At 33.8% G+C, this 26,436-nt stretch overlaps 1 long non-coding RNA gene and 1 other non-coding gene across 2 annotated transcripts in view; both read left to right on the forward strand.

Annotated features, from left to right (window-relative positions):
• The window catches only part of LOC106119360 (uncharacterized), an 84,939-nt gene extending 58,849 nt beyond the window's left edge, over positions 1–26,090 (forward strand). Inside the window, exon 3 of the long non-coding RNA XR_001227956.1 lies at positions 26,029–26,090. This is a non-coding gene — a long non-coding RNA (uncharacterized LOC106119360). The remainder of the gene's footprint in view (positions 1–26,028) is intronic.
• Positions 1,100–1,171, forward strand: TRNAD-GUC (transfer RNA aspartic acid (anticodon GUC)). Its single transcript has one exon. It is a non-coding gene; the product is annotated as a tRNA-Asp (tRNA).
• Positions 26,091–26,436: the final 346 nt, after the last annotated feature.

The raw sequence follows: 26,436 nt of genomic DNA on the forward strand, positions 1-26,436 counted from the left end.
TCATAGCGAATGTTTTTATTGCTTGTGTGTTTTACAATGCTTTATTTCGCACGCCGGAACTGAGGTGTGGCGTTGAAAGAAATCAATGTACTCGGTCGTTTGCGATAAGTGACTTGAGTAGCTCGAGAGCTATGATTTTATTGTTTTTGTAAAGTGATATAATTGGACCACCGAGGATGTTATTTCAGACAAGCTGTATGCAAACTCTGGATCTTTCGAGATTGTTAACAGTTTTCCAGTTTAGTTCTTGACTGAAGAAGTCTTTAAACATTTTTGTATATATTTATATCACACATACTAGAATAAATATAAATAAAAAATATATTATTTCTAACAAATACTACAAATTAGTATATTTCTAAAACATGTAGTATTCAGTAATTATTCCGCATTTTGCCTAAAGAGTTTGCGTGACGGATGCCTAAATTTAGTCCTCTTTCCCTTCTCACTCTTTTCTTATAAGGAAAGGATGTAAAAGAAATTTGATGGAGAAGAGGTCGCACAGAAAGAGGAAATATCATATTTCTGTGCGTCCTCCGTCGACTAAAGGTGGGCAACGAGTTGCAATTGCGAATTTCTATGGGCAGCGATCGTTTTGCTATTTCGATGAATACTGGCCGCTTACTTATTTCTGTTATTCTGTTTTTTTTAAATCGTTACTTCAGCTTGAGACGGTAACTTTGCATTCCAATATTCTTTATTAACGAATTATTAAAGCAATTTATTGCTTTATTAAACAAAACGTGTGGCACGCCCCTTACATCCATCTGACGCAGATTACCTGACATCAAGATAACACGTTATTAGCGCATTTTTTATTCCTTCCGCCGCCCATTTCATATATAAACGTTAATAATCGAAACAATTCAAGATTCAAACGACTTGTTTAAGATTTTTATTATAACATCAAAACTATTTGTTGCGCAATAACAATTTCAGGAACTGTTGTTATTTTTATGATAAATAGGGGTTGAAACAGTATAAGGCTAAAAAGTAAAAATAAATTTGAAATACATAAATATATTTTAGGATGATAGTTAAATCACTTCATATTTTGAAATTTTGACATTTTTTACTAATTTAGGTCACGTTACACAAGTCCTCGGTAGTATAGTGGTCAGTATCCCCGCCTGTCACGCGGGAGACCGGGGTTTGATTCCCCGCCGGGGAGGATTTTTTGCTTGTTCAAAAAAATCTATAAATATTAATTTCATATTTGTACGAAATTGTTATATGTATGTCCACACAACGGGGCTATGACCTACTCTAGTTAGGGGTGACTAAGGCCTTATTCAACCACACTGTACCTATGCGTCGTGCATACCGGATCGAACCGGAATCTGTAGATTAAAAGTCCACCCATGTCACTACGCCACCGATGCTCTTTGAATTGTGCAGATTATCGAAAAATGGAATGAATGAGTCAACATCTCTATATAGACTTCGATGCTCTGTTTTCCTGAACAATGTACCGTTACCATTAGTGTCCGGGCACAGACTAATAAACCTATTTATTTGCGCATTACCCTCACTTTAGTTACGAATAAACGCTCATTAAACTTTGTACGGACCACTGACACCCACACATTAACTAAAGCTTAAATGGAAGCGAGCTTTTGGTACTTATATAGAATGAAAAGTCTCTGTTACTAAGTAAAGGATGCCCTTTATTTATATACTAGTTGTCGTCCGCGACTCCGTCCGCGCAAAATTAAAAAACTATTGGTAGCAGCCTTCCTCTATAAATGGATTATCCAACAAAAAAAGAATTTTTTAAATCGGACCAGTAGTTCTTGTGATTAGGTCGTTTAAACAAACAAACTCTTTCGCTTTATAATATTAGTATAGACTTAGATTTGTCACTTTATTTAAGAAATAAACTGTAACGCATTCATACAGTTCTTTACATTAGAATTTCACTGAATCATACTTGTGATGTGCGACAGATACATATTGCTATCTCTGTTTTCTCAATAACAAATGAAAGAGACGACAATATGCATTACAAGTATCACGGCAGTGGAAAACCACCGTAAACCTTTTCACAATTCTTTTTACTTTTTTATATTACTACTTACTTATTTCTATAAATATGCAAACGTTTTTGAAAGTAAAAAAAACATTGAATAATTTATTAAAAGCTTTCAGACTTGGGTAACTTTTATTATATTTAATTTATTTAAGTCTTAATTTGGAACCGTATATCTTACTACATTACTGTATGGATGGATGTTTATCTCCAGGATGACTGCATGGATCTCGCTGCAATTTATCATAGAGGTAGAACATAGTATGGAGAACACATAGGCTACTAATTAAGTGTTATTTTTAATTCCGTGCGGACGGAGTCGCAGGCGTCAGCTAGTACTTGTATATAAATTCTCGTATCCAGATTTTAATAATGTAGGAAGCACTTGTCTATAATTGCAACACCGCTTACCAGAAAATGTCAATCCGTGTGTGAGTATTTATTATGCGGCTATAATGTGCGAATCGTTTATATATCCCGCCCCACAATAAACGTGAAAGCTTGCAAATTTTATTCATATTCAGTTCCGAGAAACCGATTAATACGAATAAAGCGTAGACTAACTTTATGAAAAGGGATTTGGAGGAGAATTTTTATAATAATCTAGTTAAGTTAACGTTGGTTTCTGAAACTTAAATATAAAACACATCGTCATCCCCGTCTATCATCTTTGACTAAAAAGAGATAACAATATGTTTTAAACGGGGATTTTGACATCAGAATCCCTCGGCTACTATGATAGTTTCAAAATGTGTCTTGTTTATTTCACACTATGTGTTCAATTTATTTGGAACAATTCTAGTTTTTCTTCCTTAGACTATACTAATAATATAAAGATTTTATGACAAATACCTTTATTTTTCCTTCCTAGACAAGCTTTACCTTTATCAAATGCCTCTTTATTCTGCATCTAGTTCCTACCTTTAGCTAAACATCGTTTTTAAATCTTGTGTAAACGTATCTTTATACATTTAATATTCATCACACCACTTATCAGCGTGTAGATTGATTCCCCGACATCGCAGTCCGCAATTACAGCCGACAGTTTACTCTGGTACGGTTATAATCAATGTCCTTAAGTTAACGTGCGACTTATCATATTGCTTCCAATAAAAAATAAACAAACCAATTTATATTGTTACTATAAGAATGTAATTAACGTTTTTCGTAGTTATTTATTAGTCAACTTAATAAGAAGACTTTTTCTGGCTCAGTAGCAATTTTAATTGAGCAAAGAATCGTGTCTCAGATGTTTTATAATGATAGGAAAGACTTTAAAGTGCAACGTTTGGAGGATGGTGTCTTTGAAGAACTACGTTTTAAAGTCAGTGCAGTAAACTTTCTTTGAAAATATAACAATTATAAACTGTTAGGTTAATTGTTAAAACCTATTTTTAGACATTATTAATTAGAATCCTTTGGAGCGAATGACGTGCATTCGTTACAAAGTCAAGTGTCAGAAATAGTGAGGGGACATAAACGTCGATATCTCAGTAAGGCTAGTGTTGCGCCAGTACACCGACACATTGTCGGATTTACTTCCTAACACTATAAAATAACTTTTGTTAAATTTATTAAGACAGTTTAAATGAAATTAATACTGGACTGGAAAATTTCATAAAACCATCCACTTTTTCGCTCACAACCTGTTATATTCAACATGAGATCGAGCAAATAACTAAAATTCTTGCCCATCAATAACTCCTCATCAACGTAAACGATTTTGATCTCTAATTCGTAAACAATAGAAGCTATATTCGTTTGCTATTCGCAGATGCACAATTACCATATACAAATGTTAGCTCCGGGATATGTTCACAGTTCGTCAGCCAGCGGTGGGTGTGCATCAGATCGCTATTAAGATAAACTGTCTCTACTCGACTGTCCTAGGAATCGATTTAACACTTTATAATCGATACCAGTTTATTCTATCAACTTTTAAACTTCTGGCCGTTTTATAATGGTGCCGAGTTTGATGATTATTAAAAATATGGATTTTATTTTTAAATCTAAACTGATTGAAATGGATATCGTCGCCATGTTGTATGAAAGACTAAACTAGGCGCATATATTATATATTCTAGTTCTTAACTTACTTCTATGATAAACTCTTATTAGAAGCTCTGCTACTCAATATCCCTATGATAAATTTACTTTTGTCTTCTTTTACTTTTAAATAGTAAACTAATGATCTGACAGTATTTTGTTAAGGTGGCCCATTAATGGTGACTTTACCCTAATTAGAACTTGAATTTGTAACATTAGGGTATCATCCCCAGTACATGACCCTATCAATGGGTATTAAAAATAAAATCGATTTAAAGTGAGAGTGTTAGGAAGATAATCAGTGAAGTGGCTTCCACGTGTCAACAAGTGTTACACCGTGACGATAACGAGATAGAACCAGAGGCGGCCGGTGTTATCGACCCAGACGTAAGCCGACAAATCGATCCCACAGACTTAAGAAAATACAACAACAGACTGATATTGTTTCGTTCACCTTTTTACAAATTGTTTTAGTTTAATTTAAATATTTCGCATATTTCTTTTATTTTTGTCCTTTCTGATATATTATTGGTCATTAGAATTTTCTATTCCGGTAGAACTGCTACGACTTAGGGTCCTTCAAGAAGCGAGTATATCTTGTCAAAGGCCACGCAACGTATCTACACTTCCTCTGGGATTGCACATGTCCGTGGGCGTTGTTCTCATCGTTGTGAGTGATGAAATTTATATAATTCTTCAAAATAATGTATGTAACTATCTGTACTAACATTATAAAGCGGAAGAGTTTGTTTGATTAAACGCGCTAATCTCAGGAACTACTGATCCGATTTGAAAAAATCTTTTTCTGTTAGATAGTCCTTTTATAGATGAAGGCTTTAGGCTATATATTATTACACTGCGACCAACAGTTTTTTCTTAATTCGGCGCAGACAGAGTCGCAGGCGACAGCTAGTATATAATATAATATATCTTATTTTATCAAAGATGATATGTGGCAGTGGAGTTCTACGGTTATGTAACTAACACCCGCAAGGTGTCAACCGGAACTGAGCATTTGATCCGCTTCAATCCACTTCATACCCGTGACTGGGTCACATGAAACTCGTTGACTATCATACAATACGGTGCGTGACCTTGACCCTGACAATCCTAGGATTGTTGACCCCTGATTACTAGCAGTTATAGAGTTAACAATGACAGTATGCCATTCAATAGAGCAGTTAGTTTATACTGAAGCTAATCGTGAGTTTACACTGACAAAACATTCGTGTAGTACAAGTTATTGTCCCTTTTACAAGCTGAAAAGCTTTTAATACTAACGTTTTGGCACTTTTAGCTTAAGGGTCCGTTCACACAGAATGCGACTGAGACCACAGGAGATTTTAATCGCAAACAAAATTGAGTTTAACCCTTATTGTGGCAAGATTTCTTTTTTGAAGAAAACCAAAAGACAAAGTTAAAAATTATTAAACTATACAAAATAAACGTAAGGGTTAATATGAAATAAGTTTTAATTTTACTATATATTTCTTTATGCTTGCTCTTGATAAAAATATGTGCAAAGTAAAATAAACCTTATTCATATCGTATAAAGCTCAATTTTATTTGCAAAATCCAGTCTGTTTTGAGCCTCAGAAAACAACAGATTTTTTCGTTCTTGAAGTTCGTATCTTTTTGCATTGTTACATATTTTCCTTTATTCTTTAAAGTAGTATAAACTCTTGCCAAGACTGAAAAACAGCATTTGGATTATTTGAAACTAATATTTGTGTAACTCTGATACTGATACTTATATTAAGGAAATTTCATGAACATCTAACATAACTCTTGGAAAGCTACTGAATGTTAAGCGCACACTTAACTAAGTTAATAACTAATGTAATAAATCTGAACTCATTAGAATTACTTATTTTCAACAGGATGCTGTTAACATTACAGCGCATTAAAATGCAGTAAAACAGTAAATGGCTTTTAGAAAAAACCGAATGCACTTGTTAGTTTATATTTACGATACAACTGAAAGCATATACTGTGATTTCTTCATAAAGAAACTAACCGTCGCCCGCGACTCCGTCGGCGTGGAATTAAAAAAAAACTTAATCAGTAACCTTTGTTCTTCTAGACTATGTTCTACATCCATACTTTTAGACATTATTAAATACCATCCTTTGTCGCGAGTGTTGTGCTTTCGTTGCAATGTCCAGTGTCAGTGATGGGACATAAACGTCGATATTTTAGTAAGGCCAGTATTGAGTCAATACATCTCCGGATTTTCCTTCTAACAATACCTAATTTCATCGAGATCTGTTGTGCCACACTGGAGATACCTTCAAACAAACATCCATCTAAACTTTCGCAAATAGTAAGATAATACAAACATATTAAACATACTTGTGTTATTCAATTATACAAAATTTTAAAATTAATTTTTCTCTACGTTTTACAATTTGAGAAAGTTCTTACGATGTTTATCATTAAAAAAAAATTCATTGGATCTTTGTATCCCTTTTTAAAGCAATCGCTAGCAACAAATAAACATGAAATTTGACACAGTTAATATTAATATGAAGGAGTACCAAAAAATTATTTTAACATTAACAAATCTTTGATTATATTTACTAGTTGAGTTTTTACCAATTGGCGACCTCTATGTAAAATTTAATACATCAATGAAAGTATATGCAGCGTTGTGGAATGATCTGTCCTCCGCGGTATTTCCAAACCGCTACGACTTAGGGTCCTTCAAGAAGCGAGCTTATCACCACCTCAAAGGCCGGCAACGCATCTGCGGTTCCTCTGGTATTGCTGATGTCCATGGGCGTCGTTGAACACCTCGGTGTTCCCGCTGCTCGTTTGCCCCCTTCTTTTATAAAAAAAAAATATCGCGTAGTTGATTATCAATACACACGGAGTTTATGAACAAATATATTTATATGTTCTATCATTGATATAAATATATGATAAGATATATCGGCTAGCAGTTACCAGGATATCATATCGACCTATTAATATGTTACGGTATTATCGAACGTCGGTGGCTCAGGGTTCTAACACTTGATTTGCAATCTCCAGGTCCTGTGTTCGAATCCTGCCATGTACCAATGTGTTTTTCGATTTTCGATTTACATATGTATTATACATTTATCCGACGTTTTTACTGTGAAGGAAAACATCGTAATGCAACCAGCACATATCTGAGAAGAAATTCAAAGATATGTGTGTAGTCAACCAACCCCCACTTAGCCAGCGTGGTTGACTATGGCCTAATCACCCTTAACTTAGGCTAGGCTCCGAGCTCCTCGGTGGAGACGTGTAGTGAGCTGATGATGATGAGTACTTTATTCATCTTTACTCAATACATCATATTTTTTATAACAAAACAGTAAAGGCATATTTTTACTAGCATTCCTTAGTGAGATTAAAGGTAAAAATATTTTCGGTCCAACGATCAATTTTAATTGGTTTGCTGCTTACGTATTTATGTATTAAGACAAGATTCCATGGTGTATGATTTTGTATACCCATCCGCACCGTAGAAAAAGTTGCGTTCGTGCACTCAAACTCGCCTCAAGTTAGGAAATTGGTATTTGCTATGATTAACCATGGGTGTCAACTTTGCGTAGGCCTACAAAATCACGCACCATGGAAACGCACCTTTAACTATTGGTCCAGATTAAGCGTAACTTCATACCTTGGCGTAAGTATCCTTAGAAGGTCGTTTACAACCAGTTCCTATTCTTTTTGATTAATTGCATTTGGAATGTTAGTAAATACCGAACTAGATTCCTAGTTCACAGTTTTAGTGCTAAATACCTACGCCCGGTCTTCGTTAGCGCCAATTATATCTAGATCTCTAATCTATTGCCAGACCATTAATAGATATCGAATTGCACTTTAAGGTTTTATACCAATTTTATAGCAAACTAGCGGTCGCCTGTGACGCCGTCCGCGCAGAATTAACCTACGTGTTCTTCCAGGCTTTGTTCTATATTTATGCCTAATTTCATCGTTCAGCCGTTCTGGAGATACCTTTTAAAAATCATCTATCTAAATATTAGTGAGACTGATAGTAATTTGATTTAAGGAAAATCTCTTAACTGATTTAACTTACTTTTTACACGTTGAGTTTAGTAAGGTTTGTTTTTTCATACTGAGGGGCTCCTTAGTGACCAGTTAATGTAAGTGACGATAAATATCGGTCTCAACTCATTAAGTTGTATTGGTTAAGTTAATTTAAGTTAGCAAACGCATCTCGTGGGTGTGTCATGACAGTTTGACGTTTATGTCAAAGTTCGCAAGATGGATCTGACACGCTGAGTCATACGGTAACGATGATTTGCATTTCGTCAGATTGACATGGCCCATTTATTACTAGTGGCTTACTGAAGTCCTTCATATAGCAATCGGCTCATTTTATTTAAACTGATATCACCAATTAAAATCATAATATAATCTATTTTCGACTATAATATATTTTTGTAAATAGCTTTATTAACTAGCTGTTGCCCGCGACTCGGTTCCAACAGAATAAAAAAATATATAATTAGTAGCCCATGTGTTCTCCCAGACAATGTTCTACATCTATGCCAAATTTCAGCGAAATCCATAGCCGTTCTGGAGATACTTTTTAACAAACATCCATCCATCCATACCAACTTTCGCATTTATATTAGTAAGATATCTCTCTTTTGGTTTCAATTCAAACTTTTTGATTCAGTATCTCTATTAATATATAGTACCTGGATGACCGGAGCTATGCTCGGTATTTTTTTTTAATTGTGTTTTTTGGAAATCATATTTAAGTACGAATTACTAATAAAATGATGAAATATGAATAATATTTTTCGATCTTAACGATAGAAAAAGTTTAGTTTATGTTTAAGTTGATTATCGATAGAACACGAATAAAATGACATTTTCTAAAAATGATTCCTAGCTAGATCGATTTATCGCCCCCGAAGCCCCCTATATATTAAATTTTATGAAAATCGTTGGAGCCGATTCCGAGATTCCAATTATATATATATACAAGAATTGCTCATTTAAAGATATAAGATACTTTTTACTTTTGTAGTCTTAATTATAAGGTACTGGGCATTGCCCACTTTCGTAGTATTTAGTATGCAGCCTTAAAGTGGACAGATCCGGGTGTGTTACCGTGTATGTAGCAAATAAGGAAAACTTTCATACATATTAACAGTAATATCTTTGCAACAAAGCTCACCTCACGCGTTCATTACGACTAATTAGGGTGTGTACACAACACAGTGTAATAAGCGAACAATGAACGTCCTCACAGATTTTTCATTGAAATGTGTAAGTTAATTTAGGTTACTGATTAAGTTTTTTTTAATAAAGTAGGTAATTAGTAACTTTTAGTTTACAAAAATCATTACAAATCAATTATAATAGCCCTAAAACGTTTATTTTAGTTAATTATGTCTCTGCTTCTGTTCACCAGATCTTGTCACTGATTCCTTGAAACTCCTAATTACTTACATTTAATTACTAACAACAGTTTAAGTTTACTAACATTATTTCCCTTTAAATAATAATTTTATTATTTACGAAGGAACCACTCTAGTATTTCCACACCTTTATCAATTAAACACTTGTATAGTAAACAGTTTGCACTTTACGTGTTGTAATCTATTTGTGGTTTTAACTTTTTTCCAAGTCAAAATGACCTTAAGTAGGAACTTTCTTTGGACTGTCACGATCTGTAAACGTAAGGTCAAATACAAACAATTTATTATTACTATAATAAAAGTTTATTGCTGTTTTTATAATTAATTATCAACCATTGAGACGGATGTTCTTATATCCTGCTTCACATATCTTAACTAGTAACTTATTATGAAATAATATAAAGAGATATTTGTCAGATTGTTCTAAATAAACTAAAAAAAAACGTGTCGATATTTAAAAAACCTTTACAAACAGATGGGCTATATGATTCGTAAATAATATAGGAAATTTAATTTACTATACCATCTATCTTTTCGTACAAAATTAGGTATATTATTCTTAAGCTTGTTGCAAAACTGAAAAAAGTTTTGTAAAAAAAGTTAAAGAATCGATAAGTTTGAAAATTTACCGAATAATTAATAATATATTGACCTATGTACTATGTATTTATGTACACATGTGCTAATAAGACACGATTAACATTCCACTCTGTCTACCCCATACGGCAAACTCACAGGTGCGGCACATATCAATGTGTAGCCGGTCTATGTAAATTTTATGCAACTCAAACATTGTGCTCACAATCTTATCGCTAACGTATTTAATCATGCGTACAAAACAATATTAAGACCACGTACACTATAGACTTGGAAACTATTATTTTTTTATAAATAGTATAGAATTATATAAGTGTTACTAAAATTATTAAGGTTTTAAGGCTTTCAGGGTCTTAAGTTCGCTTGCAGTATGACTTAAGCAAGCTACCCTTTATTATAGGCCTTTAGTTCATGTGTTCAAATTGTTGTAAAAGTAAATTAAATCAAAAAAATATTAAAATTGTATTTTGGTCTATACTTACAGTAGTCGAACTGGTTGAACGCTGCGCGCAGTCGGCGCCGGCGTCGCTTGAACAAGACGAATGACGCTACGCTCGTTATATTAATCTTATAAAATCGATATTCAATAAATCGATTATATTTTATCGATATTCTAATATCGATTGAAAATATAACAGCATTATTGCCTTTATACACTATGGTTTTTTCTGCAACTTGGTTTAAGTTTGTGTTATAATATTTATACGTAGGCACCTAATAAAATAGTCCAAGAGTCAAATTAAATAAAATTATTAAAAATGCACAATTTTTGTTACAATTTGTACTATAGTTTTTCAAAGCAAGGTAAATAACACTTTGTTTATATGAGCCTTTCATACTAAATTTCGGGAAATCTTCCTTGATCATCATCAGCTCACTATACATCCCCACCGAGGGGCTCGGAGCCTACCCTAAATTAAGGGTGATTAGGCCAAAGTCAACCACGCTGGCCAAGTGCGGGTTGATTGACTTCACACATATCTTTGAATTTCTTCCCACATATGTGCAGGTTGCATCACGATGTTCTTCCTTAGTGACCATTTAATGTCTTTGAGTATGTCAGTAATTCTTTATGTAAGCATTAATATAATTTACACACTTTATATGTTTATTTGACCGCTTTTTAAAAAAGATTTAAATTATTTACTTTATTTTCTGATTCTATCTGTTGAATACATATTTAGATTTTTATTTAGGTACCTTTTCATATTGATATACTGAATTGCTGAGTGAACGAAGTGTACACGTCGGCAAACACTCACTCGATACCTCACGAGTAATGCGACCTATATCCAATTATATTTAAGGAATGCAATATTTAAAACACCTTTAGAACATACTTAGGACTTAAATCATTGTCATTGAGAATCGAATTGATCATTCCTTTCTCCATTTATACTATCGCAATCAGAATTGACGCTTAGAGAGGCCATTGTCAAGAGAGTTTTTTTTTTATAAAAGAATTGAACGAGCAGCGGGAACACCGAGGAGTTCATCGAGTCCCATGGACATCTGCAATACCAGAGGAACAACAGATACGTTGTTTGTTTACGATAAACTTAAAAAATATTTCAACTAATAACAGTAGCCTACACTTTTATAGAACACTTTCTCGTAGTGCCTCTCGTATCTACTAGTACAAATAATACGTAATACCTTTCGAATAAAAAAATAATGAAGAAAATCGGACAACCAGGGGCAGAGTTATCGACGAACAACAAACATACAGACAAATTGAATACCTCCTCCTATTTGTAGTCGTTTAAAAAAAGGATTAAAATAGGATTTAATCGTTTAGCATACTTAAACATTTATGTAGTAGTTTATTCTTGTTAATTCGGCAGTATGAGTAATCTTCAAGATATTTACGTTTACAGAATGTAATCAACACAGTCAGAGGTCGCTCGGGTCTATCCTCACATCCATCATAAGTCCAAAACAAATCAGTCGGTACAGAAGCGGTTTATAATTCCAAACATTAATCAATCACAAGACTTCTCGCTAACTGGCGCCGAACGGTCGACTATAATAAATGCACGTAATGCAATAATTTATATTGCTCCATTGAACCCCTCGTATGATTATGGGTCAATATAATAATACGCAATGTATGATGTGCAAAACAATATAAACGTGTTGGTTACATCCTTGATGTCATGTCAGATACACGTGTATATAAAATTATTACTTAACTAGCAAAAGCTTCTAACAAACACTATTTTAGTCTAGTACTACAATTTCTTCTTCTTCTTCTTATATGAATAAATATAAAGATACTATCGGACCCGACAGACGTCCTGTCTACACGTCTTTAATTCGAATATTATTTAAAATTTGACACAGCGATGGTAGCGCCGTCTGTCGGATCCAATGTAAAACATTTCATAATCAACAACTACTAATAAATTAAAAATTAATTAAAAAAAAATTGTCCAGCGGAGAAAATTGTGAATCTAAACCATTCCCAGATCCCCTTGAACACACACAAAAAATTTCATCAAAATCGGTCCAGTCGTTTGAGAGAAGTTCAGTGACATACACACTCACAGAAGAATTATATATATAAAGATTGGCTCAGTTTTGAATAAAGAATACACATACCTACAACATTGAATTTCGTCTAAAATTAGTCATAAGAAAATACCTACAAAAATGAGTGGCAACATTCGATCCATAAATAAGTCGGATCGTAGACAATTCTGTAACTTTAAGGCCGGCAACGCATCTGAGGTTCCTCTGGTATTGCTGATGTCCATAGGCGTTGTTGAACACCTCGGTGTTCCCGCTCGTTTGCCCCTTCTGTTATAAAAAATAAAACTTATAACGATTACATTTGTGAGAGTAATGTAACATGGATTTTTATTACATATATGTTAAATATTTTCTTTCTGTGCATCCTCTCCTCCGTCGATTAAAGGTAGGCAACGCATATGCGATTGCGTATGTCTATGGGCAACGGTCACTTCGCTATTTCAGCGATTTCGGGTGGCCGATTGCTCGTTTGCCATCTTTTGATATAAAAAATATATATACCACTTTGTGGTACAGGCGCTTTAAAGCATTTTAACATTATAAACAAATAAATATACATATAATAAATGTATTCCATCCAACAGCGAAATAGTAAACAGTTGGAGCGTAGTAGCAGCACTTGTAACTAAATTGATTATGATTATTTAAATGCAGCGTACTGTCGAGATTCATAGTGCTATATTAAATCAGTTCAAAACCAACCATTAATATCTACCATCTGCGCCTTAATTGATGGAACACCCACGAGTAAGATACGTTCGTCCTTGGACAGTTCCAAAGGTTACCTTTGCCTAATTTTATACTGCGATAACGTAATACTAAAACGGCATTTAAGGGCTTAACCATAAAGTACTTATCTTTGGTTTCTGAGACCAAAATCTGTCATTCTCTTTGACAAAACAAAGTTTAATGACATTTTAGATAAAACACGTCAACCCTTTATTGAATACATTACTAGAAATCATGATTATTAAAATATGAATAGGTAGGTTTCTGAAATGCGTTTAACGAATAAATAACAAAGTACTATATCGAAAGTTTTGATGATACATTTTCAAGGGTAAAATAGCTTTATAACAACTTTGACATCCACAATATTAGTCACCGGTAGCGAAACGGTTAATACACGTGTTTAATTACACAGTGTCTGTGTTCTTTTAGTAATACAGTAATTTTTGTATGACAATCTCTCCTGTAGGTACATCTGTGCAACGCTACCATTGTCATCCCTTTTACTCTCTTTGAAAAGAACAGAGAAAAAAACGGTAGTTGTTTATATACTCTTTGTCTATTATCAAAGATTAAGTAAAGATTATTATTTAATTACTAACTTTCTTTAATAATTTAATTTATAACTTATTTTTTATTTATTGTTGATTTCAATATTATATTAAATATTGATGTTTATCCAATAATTTTAACGATATGAAAATGTTAGCGAGTCGCAGAACTAAATAGAATTGAGCGAGGTGTATCCGGCGATGTCGCGGCCGCTTGTTAAATTTATTGAATTTTCACTTGAACTGCTACATTCTGTGTCTCATTTTAAATCCCTTTCTAATACTGAATATAACTCTTACATATGTCATCTACATTAGAGAAACATATTTAATTAATGTCTTTATGTTATATAATTTAATTATTGCTAAAAGATGGAAAAGTATTATGCAATGTTATGAAATGTTTGTAAGAAGACTGGTAATCTTACTTCCTACTAATATTATAAATGGAAAAGTTTAGACGGATCGATGTTTGTTACAAGATATCTCCGGAACGACTCAATGGATCTTGGTAAAATTTGGCACAGATATAGAACATAGTCTGTGACTACTACTAATTAAGTTTTTTTTTTAATCCAACACAGAGTCGCGGGCGACAGTTAAAAGTTGGATAAGGTGCCTCCACAGAGGCATTGTCGCGCCGCAATTAAGAAAAACAACACTATACAGGCACTGATCTTTGTAAATAGATTGGCTATAAGGCGTTACATTGTGTGCCTATTTGATTTTCGCCATTTTGTCGCTGATGGTAGCAGTTTGTAGCGGTGGTGTGGATTCTAACTAATAAAATGAAGCAAGTAAAATCTATAATTTCTATACAATCGTCTATCCATTTATAGAGAACAGTGTATACAGGACTATACGACTTATTCCAGTACTTTGTTTAAACATACGAAACGTGTTTGTCTGCGACACGATCTTTGTTCCGGATCCAAAACAAAGGACGATCTAATTCCCATTGTGAAAGTAGCGCGTTAGTAATAAAGTAGCCCGGGTTCGAACAGATATTTCGCAACGCACGACCCTAACATATTGGCGGGTCCTTATCTCATGCGATAAACAAACCACTATATTTCTCACTAAGTCACCATATACGCACTATACGAAATTATTTTCTACTAGCGTTTGCCCGCGACTTTATCTCGAGAAGAGTTACCAAGCCTAAAATAAGCTTTAAACTCCCATTAAGAACTGTACTTTATATAATTGAGAAATAATATTTTAATAGAAAACAAACTTATTTTAATATAAAATAAATTAGTTCCCTTTTACGTATGTATGTCTTTTCTTCATAGTGCGAACATAACCTAACAAAATATCTATGTTTGGGCGTTATCCTTTTCCATATAATATTGTCTGTGGCCGGTCGTGTAGCGTGGTTGTTTATGGTTCATCTCTTGTCTAGAAAGTTCTGAATTTGTAGTCATAGGATATCGTAGCGTGATGACAGGCGAGTTATTGACTTACGCGCGTGGGTATATTGAGGATAACGGCATCGACTATAACGCAATTTTTTTTTATTTGGTTTCATATTCTTACTACATTAAGCCTTTATCATTTAAAGTCCTTAAAGTCTACTTGTCTGATATTAACTGCAGCATGTTTAAAGTTCACTAAGGGACTAGTGAAATGGATACGGCTGTTAGACAATTAAAACTATTTTTTTTTTGACTCTGTGATTAGCGTGATTTATTATTTTTCTTTGTGAATGCATACATGATGAAATCCCTTAAGGTGCGAGACATTAGTTCCGTTATAAATGCTGAATATTAACTATTCACTTACAAGCAATCTGCATAATTCCGCAATACCTTAATAGATTGGACTGGATCTGTCCCCGCGCTGCTGCACCGTGAAGCCGAGCAGCTGAGCAGCCGCGCCGGCCGCGATTCTCAACGTATAATATTTATCAACTTTCTCGTTGATTAAACACCTCTTTTTATAGCTCGCACAGATTAACTACTAACAGAGGCAACTAATTATGTCTGTACTAATGTGTAATTAATTTATTTTCTCGTCATTATTATCAAATCCGTTTTACAGAGAAAAGTCGATATAATTGCAATATCATGTTAAGTAAAATCATATAAGCTCATGTGAAAAGTACGAGTTCATAAGGTCACACTGGAAAAAGTACTCAAACTGTTTGATCAAAGATTAAAGGTGACCAGCTTGTTAGACAAGAGCTCTGACCTCAATTAAATTAAAACAATCATCATAATCAGCCTAATTTTGTCTACTGCTGGACGTAGGCATCCCCACAATGTCCGGTCCTGTGCCTCCCGCATCCAGTGCACTCCCGCAACCTTGACCAGGTCATCGGAAATGTGAAATGTGTGTGTCTACTTAATGTGGAATTAAAACAATGCATATTATGTAGATATTTAAGTTTGGTTGCTTAGTGTTGGTTCCGTTACCGAAGAACACATCTCTGCTTTGAATTTTTATATAACATAAATAAAACTTATTTGTCATACATATTTATTGATTCCAATCACGCGATTAGAGATCATACATTAAAAACGATATCGTCATATCAAAGGCAAATAAATAAATTATTTATAATAAATGCATAATAAACTCTCTGTACATTAGTGGTCTGTGCACTGGAGACAGGGTGGGTAGGACTAGCTAATCACTCAGCACAGATAATTGATTTAACGAGTGCTCCGCGTAAATTACGCGCCTTTTGATACTAGATGCAAAAACATCGTACTTCACTACTGATTAGTTTGTTTTTAATAGGATAGATGGCGCCCGCGCCTATATCCGCACGGAATTTAAAAAATAGTGTGTTCTACCAGCCTATTTTCTACATACCTTTCAGCGAGATTCATGCCGCCGTTCTGGAGATACCTTCAAACAAATATCCAAGCATCCTTCCATCTTAACATTCGTAAGATAACATTTCTTAAAGAACATATTCAAGCGAGTCAAATATGTGTAATTTTAATGAATGGCTTTATATAGGAACTCTTCTCTACGTGGGTATCGTACAAGGTTACTTTAGGTCCTTTTGTTATTTCTTGTATGTTACTAAAGATTTTAAAAATAATTCAATGATTTAAGATAATTGTGGACCATTGGATGTTTATTTAGTGATTTAATTGCTTGTTTATTGCGAGCAATTAACTATCGACCAGGACGCTTCTAAGTGTCATCTACATAGTTGTAGGCGTTAAGGGCATTTCAAACTTCATTGAACATGTTTCTTACAATGTGTTTCTTGTTATTACGATTGAAGAATAAACTACGCAGTCATTTGTGACATTAATTAATTGAGTAATAACAAGATATTGACAATAACATGTAATTCATAATATTAATACGTGTGGCTACAATAATATTCTGTTTTTTAAGGAGTTCGCGTGAAAGGATGAAGGTCTTTGACACAGTTTAAGTAATTGTTGAGAAGAAGTGCATAATACTATTCAGAATTTCGGCCAATGAGCGATCACATGTCTTCGTAAAATGTAAGAATGAAACCGATTGTATTAGAGAACTATTTACCTTGATAAGGCTAGTTAAATCTTAATAATGTATTTTAACTTGTATATAGAGTGAAGGAAAACATCGTGATGCATCCTTCACATATCGGAGAAGAGATTCAAAGATATGTGTGAAGTCAACCCGCAATAGGTCAGCGTAATTGACTATGGCCTAGTCACCCCTAACTAAGGGTAGATGCGAAGCCTAAGTGAGGAGTTATAGTAAGCTAATGATAAATAATAATCAAAACGGCTTTTGTTCAAGTATGATGAAATATTACAAGCGACATAACGATCTGTCCATAAATTAATTTAATATCAGCGGACAGACAGAAGGTATTTACATAATACCAATGCAATTATACAATGGACCAATGATTGATTTAATTATAGTAGTCACCCAAAATCAACTGGAAAACATTTATTTAATGCGCTGACTAATAAGTATAGAGATCACAAAGACATGTCTAGAGGAATTAAATAAAAGTTAATTAGTCTATGTATTCTGCCAAACTGTGTTCTAAATCTGTGCAAAATTTCACCGAAATCCGTTGAGCTGTTCTGGAGATTGATCCTTTAAACAAACATCCATCTATCTAAGAGAGTCATCTAAGTAAGATTGCCTCCTATCCCAAGCAGTTCTCTTAGCAAAACTTATTTGGCATCGTGACTTATTGATGACTTAATCATCAATGATTTAACTTTTTAAATTCAAAATTTACAGTATAGACTTCAATTAAGCTTTAAAAAGGTTCTTATTATGTTTAACTTGAACGGCAAGCTTTTAACTTACAGTCTAACGTAAAAAGATCTAAAAACGATTTACCGTTTAATGTCCCCTCACTATTCACTGTGAAGTATCGGTTTATAAAATTACCGTTTACAGCGTCGTCATTAAATAATTCATTAATTTTATCTGGCAACATAAATCAGTAAGAGATAGCAACACCGGCTGATACCGACGATCAAATATGGCGCCGTTCATATTGCAAATGTCATATTTTATATTTCAATTAAAACTTCAATCGTTTAAATCCCGTAGCGTGAAGTATGTTCTAGTGATTTATAATAATTATTGTGTTTACGCTATTTATTAATAATAGGGATGTAACAAGTGTAAAAAAATTACATAATTTTATCGATGTAAAAAATCTCCTCACACTCTAATGTTAAAAATTGAAATGACATATTCACAAAATATCCTCTTTAACTCATAACTACATCATTAATATAAAAAAAACTAAATTTCCGACAATATACCTAGCCTAATTCGTGTAATATAAACATATCAAGAAATTCTTTTAGCTTTTAAATAAGCTCAAAGATACGATTAAAGATTCTGCAAGTTTGATTTAGCATTGGCATGTACAAAATCATATATGCACATGATATTAAATTTAATTAAAATATATAAACATATATCACTGTAACAATTTAACTAGGTCACACAAAACCGGTTAACCGTAACCGAAACGAACACGGTACATCACTAGGATATTAATTTTGCAATATTGTTAATTTAACAAATTTGGTTATAGCTACACGTCTATTTAATGATTACAGGTGTAATGATAAGAATAATGAAATGTCCGCAGCAATTAGGTCATAGTTTAATGGAAATAATGATTAAAGTAAACAATCTATCATTGACTCATAAATTTATTGCAACGCACGAATAATCTACACTAAGATTGTGCGTAACTGAAACGCAATTGTTGATTTGCCTAAATTACCTTTACAATTTAGAATTTTAGCAAGCAGGAATAAATTTAAAAAGTTTAAACAAGGTTATCCATGAAAACTTAAAATGCTTTTGCAAAAATTATCTCCTTGACCATTGGAGTACTTAAGTAAGATCATAACCTATATGAAGATGTGCGTGAATTGATTCAATCTTTTGAATTTTATCTCATAATTGCGTTGATTTACTAGAGGTTTTATTCTCTTTGATGGTAACTACCGGCGCGGTTGGACGACAGTCCAGGGTGCATGACACAAATGTGCGCCACGGGTCTGCGAGTTACACAGTCTGACATAACCCCAAAGTAAAATTAAAAATGTAGTATGTATGTTAACTTTACAAATATTTTTTTTAAAGAAGAAAACAAACGAGCAGCGGATCGCCTAAAATTATTTGATCATCTTCATAAATAACCTCAAAACCTGTACAATAGTCGTAGGTCGGTAGGTAATCTAGGCGTTCTATAAAAGGCAACACTTAATCTAGAAGTTGTTGTTGTCAAAATTGTTCAAGTACCGAGTACTTCGGATAAATTGAAGGAATTCAACATAATCTAAGTACCAGATTGAACGTTGAAATGATTTGCAAATATTGAACTTACATTCGGAGTGTTTCGATTAAACGCTAAGAAATACAAACGAAGGAACACTATGGAAATATCAACAAGAATTAGCCAAAAGGTTACCTTTTGCTACCAGAATAATAAAGACATTATAAATAATTTTGTTTTGTTAAATTACTAAGAATGTGTTTAATCAAAGACAAGCCTTAGTGGCTAAGAAGATTAGGATGATAAAGTACTAATTTGACTATTAATAATAACTTTATCATAGTAATCATCTTAAGTTGTTTTAGTTACTCAATTTAGTATAGCAACTGGCACCTATAAATTATTAATTTTATTTAATTATTTTAATTATTTCTATTGTACTATACTTAAGCTACATGTTATGGACTCGGGCACGAGTATGCTATAAATTTTTCAACTATTATATAGGAAACTAGCGGACCCGACAGACGTTGTCCTGTCTACATATCTTTAATTTGAATAAATTAATATGAAGTTAATATTTGATGAAGATTGTGAATCTAAACCATTATCAGATCCCCTTGAACTTACACAAAAAATTTCATCAAAATCGGTTCAGTCGTTTGAGAGAAGTTCAGTGACATACACACTCACAGAATAATTATATATATATATATAAAGATTAAGATAGTCTTCAAATGTGCAAATAAAAAACGACCAAAGTATATTCATGATAGAAATTTTGCCATAATATCTTCGCCCTAAAAAAAACGAAATATATCTACTTCGAACAAACAAATCTAATTTGTGTTAACAAAATATTTTGCCATACCAAAGTATATTAAGTAATCGAAAAGCATTTAAAATAATTTAACAGTAAACCGATCGAGTTGGCCTGTAATTAAGTAATCGAATTAATAATATTAATGAACTGCACATTTAACATTCCAAGTAACATTCGGAATGCGCTGTAACTTGAATTTTAAAGCCGTAATCCATACGATTACGATTCCCTAATATTTTTACAACATAACAAATCCCTAAAACTAACATGCTGCCTAACCCGTGAACGAAAGACTTATGAAGATGGCATTAAGAGAAAACCAAAGAAGTAAGAAAATTAAGAATCAATCAAAATCATAAGAATCAAGAAAGTGAAGGGGCCTATAGGAACTACATAAGCATAGTCCAGACAGTAGAAGACCGAAGAGAGTATGGATAGCTTGTTTAAAAGAAAAGGTCTGCAACTCATTTTTTTATAGGAGAAGGGGGCAAGCGAGCAACGAATCGCCTAATATTATTTGATCCGACGCCCATGGACATCCGCAACGCCAGAGGAACCGCAGATGCATTGCCGGCCTTTAAGGAAGGTGTACACTGTTTTCTTGAAGGCCCCTAATCTTCAGTACTTCTAGTGCTGCGTCCGAAAGTAACGTCAAAAACTGCAACCAAACTTTTCGGTATATTGAAGATTTTCAAATTACATAATATGGATCAAATTTAATTTAAATTATACAACTAGACAATATACTTACTAGGTTCATAGTTCACGTAAATTTCACAAGAGCCGTGACTTAGAACAAGTTAGGTTAGCCGAGTTATCATCGGGTGATTCAAACTTATCTGCTTCAATAAATTCGAGGCCGAAGGTAAAACTGACGCAACGGACACTTCATAAGCCTTGCGAGCGATTTATTGCACGAAGCTAGTTAACAAGTATTCAATGCTTAATAGTCATTTCACTAGGTTTATTGAGGTTAGGGATTACAGCGAGATGAGAAATAATGTTAATTGGCATACACGTATCTTAGTAAGTAAAATTGGGGTTTTTCCTGATAGCTCCTGATAATAACTGGTGTGGTATGATCTTGAAAAACTTATACTTTTTTCTATATATGTTTATATGTGACTATTCTTAAGTTGCCTCAGAATTAGCGAAAATTTTGAATGTTCTGGTGGTAATAAATTCACTTTTTTAGGGTTCAGTCATATGAGGTGATAGGAAAAAACGGAACGTTTGTCTGTCACGACCCTTTTTTTAAAGTAAAATAACTTCCAAAGGACTTTCGTCAAACCATGCAATACTGTTTTATCCAGACTGAACTGGTTTTAACAGTCTCTTAAGACTAGAATTACCTACAATTAAGTATCTGGTTGATGATGAAAAGTTTAGGAATATAGAGTAAATAGCGACGGACAAAATGCAAACAGAAGATCAATAATTTAAGTTCTTTAACTAGTTGCAATTACTTCGAAGTTAGAAAGGTGTCAATATCAAACCGTATGTCTTTTAGATGATTATCGACTGCGATAAAGCACCTCGTGATTGACCTCATGTTCTATAACAACAAACATTACGCGAATAAATCAACTCCCACAACACAAGTGAAACGAGGCTATTTATAGCGCATACTACGTTAATTGTGATGTATTTACGTTTTTAGTCAGTTATGGTAATCTGCAAATCCTGGGTTCGAATCCCGATATGTAAAAATATGTTTCGTGATCTCGATTTATTATACAATGTACATTTATCCGATGTTCTCGGGGTGAAGGGAAACATGCAACCTGCATCTGCGAAGAAATTCAAAGATGTGTTAAATCAACTCGCACTGGGCTAGCGTGGCTCACCACTAACTTAGGGTAGGCTCCGAGCCTCTCAGTTGGGACGTATAGTGAGCTGATGGTGTTGATAAGGTACGGTTTACATAAGAACAATACGAAAAGTTAAATAACAACTATGAATCAAAACTACAGTACGCTAAACACATTAAGCAACCATCTCCACGCCCACAGGCTTAAGAGATTAACTGAACTGACACTCCATTGTCATGTTAACAAAATTCCGCAAACGGTGACAAATAGAAGGAATAAGACAAACTTTATGAAGGACTAAGCGAGGTTAGACACGACCGTACCTTTAAAACGTTTATTGAAAGGTATTAATTTAAATAGATTCGTATTTGTTTTGTTGTCATGTCTATTAATTTTACGATACTATTGTAGTAAATATTCAATTTTATAAGAGAAACGATTTGTATGAATAATGTTATTACAATCATTGCTATTTTAAGTTGTTATTGTATCAGTTTAGGAGTAGAGGGCCTAAATATTTTTAATATAATATTATCTTACTAATATTATAAATGCGAATGTTTAGATGGATGGATGTTTGTTTGAAGGTTTCTTCAGAACGGCGAAAGGGACCCGGCTGAAATCAAATACAGAACATAGTCTGGAACAACACATAGGCTACTAGGTTTTTTTTAATTCCGAACGGACGGAGTCGCAGAAGACAGTTTTTTAAATTATATAAAAATATATTATGTTAGTAAATCTGCTAAAAGGAAATGGATTGACGTATTTTAATCAATACTTCATCCGTTTCTCCTATCAGTATTCAGCATCACGCAACTGACGCACATAAGCACTTCATATAAATAGCTGAAACACAGTTATTTAAAATTAAATCGTTATCAAATGCATATCACAAACCAGAGGAAATTCCCGCATTCCATACCGGTGTTTACCTTATTGATGGATTTAGTCGGATTGATGACAGATAATAAAAAAAAACATGCATTATCAATTAAATGATAAGGCGATTGAATTATTTGAAGTTCAACATAAATTCTTAGATAACGATTGAATATGTATTTCTCAGTATAATCGTATCGATACATTCTTATGAAGTGTAATTAGTAAGTTATATTGTTGGCAAGATATCGCAGAACAAGCTTAATAGCGATATTCTAACCGTGAGTTTACAGAGCCGAAAGACAAACGTGTATTGGTAATTCCGTTTTCTTTCATTTTACAAAGATGATTTGTAGGATATCTCAATGTAAACCCACATCAAAGAATTCTCTGACTATAACCTGGGTACCCACGTGAGATACAGGAGTACGTGTTATGTAATTAAATTTAAAAGATCCGAAATAAATACGAATTCGTGGAACCATTGAATTCACACTTACAAAGTGGCAAATAGCGATGGTGTTTATTTTGTCAAAGGTTACTGTCATTGACGTAGTGCCTTTATAACTTTTTAATTATTCAACAGGATATCTGCGACAATATTTTGTTTACACTCATTGATGCTGTAAGATAGATGATAAAGATTTTTTTAAATATTTTATGACGAACATTTTTAACATGGAAGGATCATTTTACATATATCCTTTATTACATAATCCATCCACATTTTTTTATCCCATAAGGTGGCAAACGAGCGAGCAGCTACCTGAAATCTGCAATAGCGAAGTGACCGTTGCCCACTGACATACGCAATTGCATCTGCGTTGCCCAACTTTAATCGACGGAGAAGAGGATTCACGGAAAGAAAATATTTTCCCCTCCCCTGCATCCACTCATCCGGAAAGTCCACTTCCTTTTCCCATCCTTTCCTTATAAGAAAAAGGGTGGGAAGGGAAAGGGGACTTAATTAGGCCTCGGGACGCACACTCATCAGACGAAACGCGGAATTGCTTCCACTTGACGCCTGTCTTCTGTGTGGTCGTGGTATTTCACCGGGCGACCTGGGCCAATTCATGCGAAGATATTAAAGCGGGCTCTACCACTGTTTTCTTCTATCTTCTCTACCTTTGACATATACATTGAATCGAATTACTCAAAAATTACACAAACGTTTATATATCGATGTATGTTCTAAGATGGGTCAACAGATCTTGATGAAATTAGGCACAGATGTTGAACATAAAGTTTTTTTAATTACGCTCGAACGGAGTCGCAAGCGGCAGCTAGTCAATTGTTAAAAAGCTCTTCTGTCAGCTTAAAATCTATGCATAAGTTCTATTTAGCGGATTTATAAATAAATTAACATCCATATTAGCGTTTGATTAAAGTGACGCAGATTTTAATCACTTGTTTCCTTAAAATAAATTACGCCAGTGAATAGTAATGCAATTTCTTGTTAAAGTCACGTTTCGTCTTAATGAATCACAATAAAAATATTTCTCCGTGCGCGATAAAACTTGGCGCCACGATACTTACCAGATAGTATTTATTATAAGGCGCCTTTATCATTCATAATCTTAAAACTTTGTTCAATGGATTTACCTCCTTATTATTTAACGTGAAGGTCCAAAATTCCTTTTCCTTTTCCTTCTGATAATTTGTCAGAGCATGCTGCTATAATTGATTTGAATTGGAGGTGTGAGCTGATTAAATACCTTTGTTTTAGATTATAAATCAATATTCATTTTAAATGCGTTTAGTTTTTTATTTATTTATATTTTAAGGGGACATTATTCGTTTCTAAGTCATTCACAGAGACCAGTAAAAGCTCATCATTTAAAAAAAATCTTTAATATATGTCTTCTCTCAATCTAAGAAGATCCGCTCGTCAGGTCGGCATCCTTTCAATTTCTTATCTTTATATCTTTATTTGAGTTTGTAACTCTCATATTTACGTCTGCTTTGCAACGTATAAATAAATTTATTCTGTGGAAACAACACTCAGATAACTAGGTCATAGAATAAAGGATACATATACCATTTCACAGATCCTTGATATAAACTTTTACTTTCCACATATTGCATAATGCCATCCATTTCTATACCCGATTCACATTATTACAGTACAGCGATTGCATTTGACAGTTGTTATCCAACGCTTATTTTGATTGCTGGACTGGAATAATGTAAACAGGCTATTTCATTAAGCTGAAATTGTGTTTTACAAATTAAGTTGTTTTTGAAATTATATGTTGCATAATACCATCCAATAGTAAAAACTACGCAACAAAAGGGAGAGTGGGAGACATAAAGTTCTGCTCTAAGTTTTCTTGTTATTCATTCAACATATTATTTGAAATCGTTTAAAATGGAAATATTTAAAGACATTTGTTAGTTCTCATTAGTAACAAAGGTAATTAGCGGTATTTTCCAATTAAGTGGTTGATACTTTGTGTCAAATGTCTTGCAGTGTTACGCATTCAATGACATTCACATAGTAATAAAATATTTAACTGTGTAAAACATTTAAAAATGGTAATATATAATATGTCGTAACTGACACCAAAATTGCCACTGTCCTTATGCAAAGTCTTATTGGAATAGAGACATCCCTACTAAAATCGTCTTTACAATACGCATAAAGGTGATACATGCATCTGACATATCGAAAGTTATTGACCACATACATTTTCGACATTTTAATTAGCGATATCGTGTCTTTAGGGAGCTTTAGACAAAGTATTTTTTTTTCGATAGAGCTCTGGCGCTTATTCTGCCTCGCACTTTGGTGTTTAGCTAGACAAGCTTCTTGAGTTGATATTTCTTTCTCTTGTGTTTGGGTTGTTTGGGCCCCTAGCTATATGTTGTGTTGTGTTGCAGGTGCGGGATGGCGGTGCGACGGTGGTAGAGCGGCGGAGGGCGGCCGGGCGGGCTCGCGCGCCCCCCCGCGCCCGCCGCCCGCGCCCTGCCCGCGCCCCCCGCCGCGCCCAGCGCCCTCACCTGCTACTATGCTCATGGCAAGCGCCCTCTCCACTTTGCTCGCGGTAAGTTCACGTATACTCTACTCAGAGTGATCAATAAAGGAACCCTAATAATTTGGCATAATTTAACTTAACTATTTATGCTATGCGCATCCGTATAAATATAAATAACCTATAAATAAAAAACAATATTAATAATTCATATTCCCATATCGGATAGTCGATGAACAACTTGTTCACAATTGATCGATAAACTTGAATCCCTATAAATATTAAATAATATTACAATAATAATTAGAATTCTTGT

This window comes from Papilio xuthus, unplaced genomic scaffold (genome assembly GCF_000836235.2).
Source record: "Papilio xuthus unplaced genomic scaffold, Pxut_1.1 DF827461.1, whole genome shotgun sequence".
NCBI classification, from domain to species: Eukaryota; Metazoa; Arthropoda; class Insecta; order Lepidoptera; family Papilionidae; genus Papilio; species Papilio xuthus.